Source organism: Felis catus, chromosome A1 (genome assembly GCF_018350175.1).
Source record: "Felis catus isolate Fca126 chromosome A1, F.catus_Fca126_mat1.0, whole genome shotgun sequence".
Lineage (NCBI taxonomy): Eukaryota > Metazoa > Chordata > Mammalia > Carnivora > Felidae > Felis > Felis catus.
In genome coordinates, this window is record NC_058368.1 from 32,085,234 (window position 1) to 32,092,244 (window position 7,011).

General features: G+C 34.7%; 1 long non-coding RNA gene across 1 annotated transcript in view; it reads left to right on the top strand.

Moving 5' to 3' along the window:
- The window catches only part of LOC109498249, a 193,805-nt gene extending 189,080 nt beyond the window's left edge, over positions 1–4,725 (top strand). The window contains exon 4 of the long non-coding RNA XR_006595306.1: positions 189–4,725. This is a non-coding gene — a long non-coding RNA (uncharacterized LOC109498249). The remainder of the gene's footprint in view (positions 1–188) is intronic.
- Positions 4,726–7,011: the final 2,286 nt, after the last annotated feature.

A 7,011-nucleotide genomic window follows, 5' to 3' on the forward strand; every position in this document is an offset into this window, starting at 1 on the left:
TGCACAGAAAAAATATACATATAATACTATGTACTGTTATACTATACTACATACTATATATACTATATACCATACTATACTATATACTACAGTACTATAATACTATATATTTATACTCATTTATCCTCAATGTAAGATAGATGTATAGTCATACCTCATTTAATTTCACTTCTCTTTATTCTTTGCAGATATTGTATTTTTTACAAATTGAAGCCTGTGATAACTCTGCACTAAACAAGTCTATGGGCACCAATTTTCCAACAGGATTTGCTCACTTCATATCTCTGTTACATTTTAGTAATTCTTCTAATCTTTCTAACTTTTTCATTATTATTATGTTTCTTATGGTGATCTGTGATCAGTGACCTTTGAAATTACTGTTGTAATTGTTTTGAGGCACCACAAACGGTACCATGTAAGATGGCAACTTAATTGATAAATGTTGTGTGTCTACAGACTGTTCCACTGACTGGCCATTCCCCAGTCTCTCCCCATCTGCTTGGGTCTCAATATTCCCTGAGACATGACAATATTGAAATTAGATCAATAACCCACAAATGGCCTCTAAGTGTTTAAGTGAAAGGAAAAATTACGTCTCTCACTTTAAATCAAAAGCTAGAAATAATTAAGCTTAGTGAAGAAGGCATGTCAAAGCTAAGATATGCATGTCAAAAGCAAGGCCTCTTATGCCAAACAGTCAAGATATGAATGCAAAAGAAAATTTCTTAAAGGAAATTAAAAGTGTTACTTCATTGAATACAGGAATGATAAGGAAGTAAAACAGACTTACTGCTGATATGGAGAAAGTTTTAGGGGGCTGGATAGAAGATCGAAGCAGCCACAACATTTCCTTAAGCCAAAGCCCAGTCAAGAGAAAGACTCTAACTCTCTTCAATTCTATGAAGGCAAAGAGGTGAGGAAGCATAACAAAAGTGTGAAGCAAGCAGAGGTTGATTCATGAGGTTATGGGAAAGAAGCCTTCTCCATAACATGAAAGTTCAAGATAAAACAGCAAGTGCCACTAAATTATTAGTGGCTACAGCAAGTTATCTAAAAGATCCAGCTAAAATCTTTAATGAAAGTGACTATACTAAACAGAATTTCAATGTAGACAGAACACACTTCTATTGGAATAAGATGCCATCTGGGACTTTCATAACTGGAGGAAAGAAGTCAATGCTTGGCTTCAAAGCTTCAAAAGACAGGCTGACTCTCCCGTTAGGTGCTGATAGAGATAGTGACTTGAGGATGAAAACAGTGCTCATTTACTGTTCCCAAATCCTAGGCTTTTAAGAATTATGTTAAATCTACTCCATCTGTTCTTCGTAAGTGGGACAAAAAAGCCTGGATGATAGCCTATCTGATTAAAACATGATCTACTGAATATTTTAAACCCATTGTTGATACCTGCTGTTCAAAAAAAAAAAGTTTTCTTTTTCAAAATATTACTGCTCATTGACAATGTACCTGTCCCCCAAGAGCCCTGTTGGGGATATATGACGACATTCATGTTTTCATGGCTGCTAGCACAACATCCATTCTGCAGCCCATAGATCAAGAAGTAATTTTGACTTTCAAGTCATCTCATTTAAAAAATACATTTTGTATTAGCTGTCATGGGTAGTGATTTTCTGATGGATCTGGACAAAGTAATTTGAGATACTTCTGGAAAGGATTCACCATACTAGATGCCATTAAGAACATTGGTGACCTCACAGAAAGAGGTCAAATATTGACGTTAACAGGAGTTTGGAAGAAATTGATTCCATGTCTTATAGTTAGCTGACTTTGAGGAGTTCAGACCTCAGTGAAGGAGGTAATTGAAGATGTCATGGAAATAGTAAAAGAACTAGAATTAGAAGTGGAGCCTGAATTGTGACTGAATTGCTGCAATCTCATGATAAAACTTAAACACACAAGGAGCTGCTTCTTCAGGAGGAGCAGAGAAGGTGGTTCTTGAGATGAAATCTACTCCTGGTGAAGATGCTGTGATGCTTGTTGAAATGACAGCAAAGGATTTAGAATATTACACTTACTTAGTTGATAAAGCAGCACCAAGGTTTGAGAGGAATGACTCCCAATTTTGAAAGAAGATCTCCTGCGGGTAAAATGCTGTCAAACAGCATCGCATGTTTGAAATTGTTCATGAAAAGGAGGGTCCATCAATGCAACAAACTTCATTGCTGCATTAAGAAATTGCCACAGCCACCTCAACCTTCAGCAGCCATCAACCCTGATCAGTCAGAAGCCGTCAACAATGTGGCTCCACCAGAGAAAAGATATGACTGGCTGAAAGCTCAGATGATTGTTAGCCTTTTTTTAGCCACAAATTTTTTTTTGAATTAAGGTCTTTGCATTGTTTTCTCAGACATAATGCCATTGCACATTTAATAGACTATATAGCATAGTGTAAACATAACTTATTTATATAACACTTACATGGTGGAAGTATAACTTTTATATGCCCTGGGAAACCAAAAAGTTCATTTGACCTGCTTTATTGCATTATTCACTTTACTGAGGTGGTCTTCAACCAAATCTTTAATATCTCCGATGCATGTCTGTATGTATAACTATTATTTTATGCTACCAAGTGTTTAGAGGTAGTGAAATAAACTGTGGAAAAGTAGGACAGAAATTTGCTTTAAAACAAGGGTCATCACTGAGGAAACATGTATTTGACTTCACATCTAATTGGAAGGAAAATCAAGAGAGAGAAAACACAGGGAATAAAGGCTTAGGCTAATGTGGGATCTAGGTTAAGGGACAGATTCAAGAGTAAAGATGTCAAAGTGACTTACAGATATGCTGACATAGGGTAATAATATGTGTAACCTAAGGTAGCAGTAAAAACTCTATTTAATATGACCTACTGATTGAATGAGACCTGTTTGAAATACAAGGAAAGTTTGGGACTGTCACTGGAGCTTTGTTTCACTTGCTTACAAATCATGATATATGCAAAAAAAAAAAAAATGAAATGAGCAAGGAAACTCACAATAAAGAGAAACAGTAAATTATAATACCATACTTGAAATATGGGCATGTGGCTAATTCTTAAATGGATTGTAAGGAAAATTTCAATATAAGAAATGATAAGTTGGATGCATTTATAAGATTCGGGGGGAAAGTATTATTCAAGACAAAAAAATTATGTAACAACTTCTATTATATCTCAATAAGAGACAAAAATAGTATTTTCTATTTCCAACAGCAACGTAAGTGGGTATTTAATTTGCTTAATCAAATTTTTCATCTACAAACATTTTATGGTAGGGAATATGGGTTCTTAAGGATGCTTTCAGTATTTCATTGAGCATTTCTGTTTAATACAAATATCTGCAAAGGAGTTGTATTTTTGTGTTTGTTTATTTTGAGACAGAGAGACAGAGAGAGAGAGAGAGAGAAAGAGAGAAAGAGCAGGAGAGGGGCAGAGAGAGAGAGGGAGAGAATCTCTAGCAGGTTGCCAACCCGGTGCAGAGCCCAACATTGGGCTCCATCCCATGACCCTAGGTTCATTACCTGAGCCGAAATCGAGTCTAATGCTCAACCAACTGAGCCACCCAGGAGCCCCTACGAAGGAAATGTATTAATGAGCTTCCTTCAGTTGCTATAAATAAGTGCATCAAAAAAAAAAAAATTAGGTGCACTCATCTGTTGTATTTATGTTACAAAGAAATATTTTAGAGCTAAAGCCAATTAAATTTTCAGTAGCTTATCACAGAAATTACATGAACAGGCAGACCAGTCTGGAATGACTCTACTAAGGGTGTTTTTAGAATATTTCCAAAAGCATTCTATTACCTGGATTACTATCACTGTGTTAAACTGTGGACCAAAGCAATGCCTTCTTTTTTTAATTTGGGTATTTAATTGTTCTTTAACAATTATATTAATATTTTAATTTTCACTCTACTTATTTGTGACATACTAATTCCAAGTATATTTTTATTCATAAGATGCTAAGTGATAAAGCGTAATACTTAATAATTTCTCTTTAGAAAAGCAAAAAAAAAAAACAAAAAACAAAACTTGAGATCAGCATTTTTTAAACAGATGTTGCCTATTCCACTGTACTTCTCAGGTGTGATCATGTTTAGTGTTAACAATCAAGTCATTTATTTATTTATAGCTATAGTTAGCATAAAACTCTAATTTCCTCATAAATCTAACTGCTGGGAACAAAAGTGTTCCATGGAAACATTTGCCAAACCAAGGAAGAGCACTCCTCTCTCAGACATGCTGGGATGTGGTGTTGTTTGGGGGATGCCTTGTTCTTCAGAGGTACTGCTGTGAACTGGAGTGAATAGGAACAAGTACTGAAGGAAAATTTGAACCATTCTAGAAATGTGTGTTATGCATATATCTAGACCATTGTTTCTTAAAGTGAAGAAATAGAAGATAAGAGAAAACCACTGGTTAGCGTGACTTACATTTTCACACAATAACACATAGATGTGATCTGAATTACTTGTATTTGAATTTCTCATATTCTTATCCCTCTGTACACATTGCTAGGAAGAATCTGTTAATTTGGTGCATCAATTAAAAAAAAAGTAAGTTACTGTTACTTTTCCCTTTATAATGTTACATAAGCCTGTGGTATAATGGAGTAATAATTTATACAAAAATGTTTTAGTAGCAATGTATCTGTCGGGGCATCTGGATGGCTCACTCTGTTGAGTGTTGGGCTGTTGATTTCGGCTCAGGTCATGATCCCAGGATCCTGGGATTGAGCCCCACATCAGCTCTGCACTAGGCGTAGAGCATGCTTGAGATATTCTCTCTCTCCCTCTGCCCCTCTCTCCAGCTCATACTCTCTCTCTAGAGTAAAAAAAAAAAAATCTTTGGGGCACCTGGGTGGCTCAATTGGTTAAGAATCCCACTCTTGATTTTGGCTCAAGTCATGATCTCATGGTCGTGAGATCGAGACCCGCGTCAGGCTGTGTACTAACACTGAAGACTGCTTGGGATTCTCCCTCTGCCTCTCTCTCTGCCCCACCCTCCCTCAAAATAAATAAATAAGTAAATATTTTTGAAAAAAAATGTATCTGTGATACTATGGATAAATTTATAAATGTTTATGTGTTGAAGCCAAATACATTAATCTGTGGTCATATTTCACATTTCCAGAGGTGAAAAGTCTACCAATCCCAAACAACTTCTTGTCCTTCTTGCCCTTCGCTTTTTCTTTCTTTCCACACCCCCCCCCCCCCGCTCCCATGGTAAGAACACTAAACATGAGACCTATCCTCTTAAATATTTAAATGTCCAATACAGTATTGTTAACTATAGATATGCTGTAAAGAAGATCTCTAGAACATATTCATCTTACATAACTGAAACTTTGTACCCATAGAACAATTCTCCTTTCCTACTCAGCCTCTGGAAAACAGCATTCTCCTCTCTGTTTCTATGAGTTTGACTATTTTAGATTATCTTATAAAAGTGGAATCATGCAGTATTTGTTCCTCTGTGACTATTTCATTTTAGCTTTGTGTCCTCCATGTTCATCCATGTTGTTGCCTATGGCAGGATTTCTTTTTTTTTATGTGAAATAATATCCTATTGTATGTATATACCACATTTTCTTTAAGCATTCATCTGTTAATAGATATTTAGATTGTTTCCATATTTGGACTAGGGCTGACTGGTATATGAAAAGTAGTCAACATCAGCAATTATCAGGGAAATGGAAATCAAAATCACAGTGAGATATTACTTTACATCTGTTAGTATGGTTATTATAAAAAACAAAGGGTGTTAATGAAGATGTGGAGAAATTAGAACATTTGTACATTGTTAATGAAAATGTAGAATGGTGCAAACACTATAAACAAGAATATGGAGGCTCCTCAAAAAATAAAAATGGAACTAAACATGATCCTGTTATCCCACTTCTGAGTATATATTCAAAAGATTTCAAATCATGATATCAAAGAGATATCTGTACTCCTATGTTTATTACAAAATTTATAGTTTTAATGAAATAAAGAGATTAAGTAATTTACCATTGTGGGTAGTACTCTACATTACTGAGTATGTTTACTCAAAGTCTGTTCATATTTGCTTATAATTTAGTAATGCACTCTTAAAATTATGGAATTTGAATGGGTACAGGTGCCTGAAATGAGTTAATTTATTTCGACAGTTTTAATAATGGGTATGTGTGTGTGTGCTGAGTGGTGTTAAATTAAGTACAGATAGGGATTTGGCATACTATTGAGTTTATTAGATTCACAGACATTAATACATTTATACTTTCTTATGAAGAAATTTTATAGCATATAAGTATCACAAAATATATATTTATGAAATTTCAATTATATGTATAAAACTTATCCATAAAATATGAATTTAATAAACCTCTTAAGTAAATGTATAGAATTAAATAATGTGCAGAATTAATATTTTGTGCAATGTGGAATAAAATACTCAAGTCTTAATTTGAGGCATTCAGTGATGTTTCAAGTGTTTGGTTAAAAAAGCTCTTTCCTTGGGACACCTGGGTGCCTCAGTTGGTTAAGTGGCCAACTCTTGATTTCCACTCAGGTCATGATCTCACATGAGCCGTGGAGATCTCTTTGTGAGTTCAAACCCCCCATTGGGCTCTGTGCTGATAGCATAAGCCTGCTTGGGATTCTCTTTCTACCACTCTTTGCTCCTCTCATGTCTTGTCTCTCTCTCACCCATAAATAAATAAACAAACATACATTAAAAAAAGTTATTTCCTTAGTTGAAAAGACAGTTATAATTTATTTTTGAGAGTATGGGACTTTGACCAAGAAAAAGATTTTAATGCAAACTAAAAAAAATTACACATTATTTCAGGCTACAAATTCCTTTTTTATATAAACGGGAGTTTATATAGGTTTTTTTTTATCCTATGTAGGGAAATTAAGGACCTGCAGATGAAATACTTGAGATCTATTAAGATGGATGTTCTTCTTACAGGTTTATATACCAAGTAGATACTTCTCAAGCTGATAGGGATATTTTAATTTATTGTCT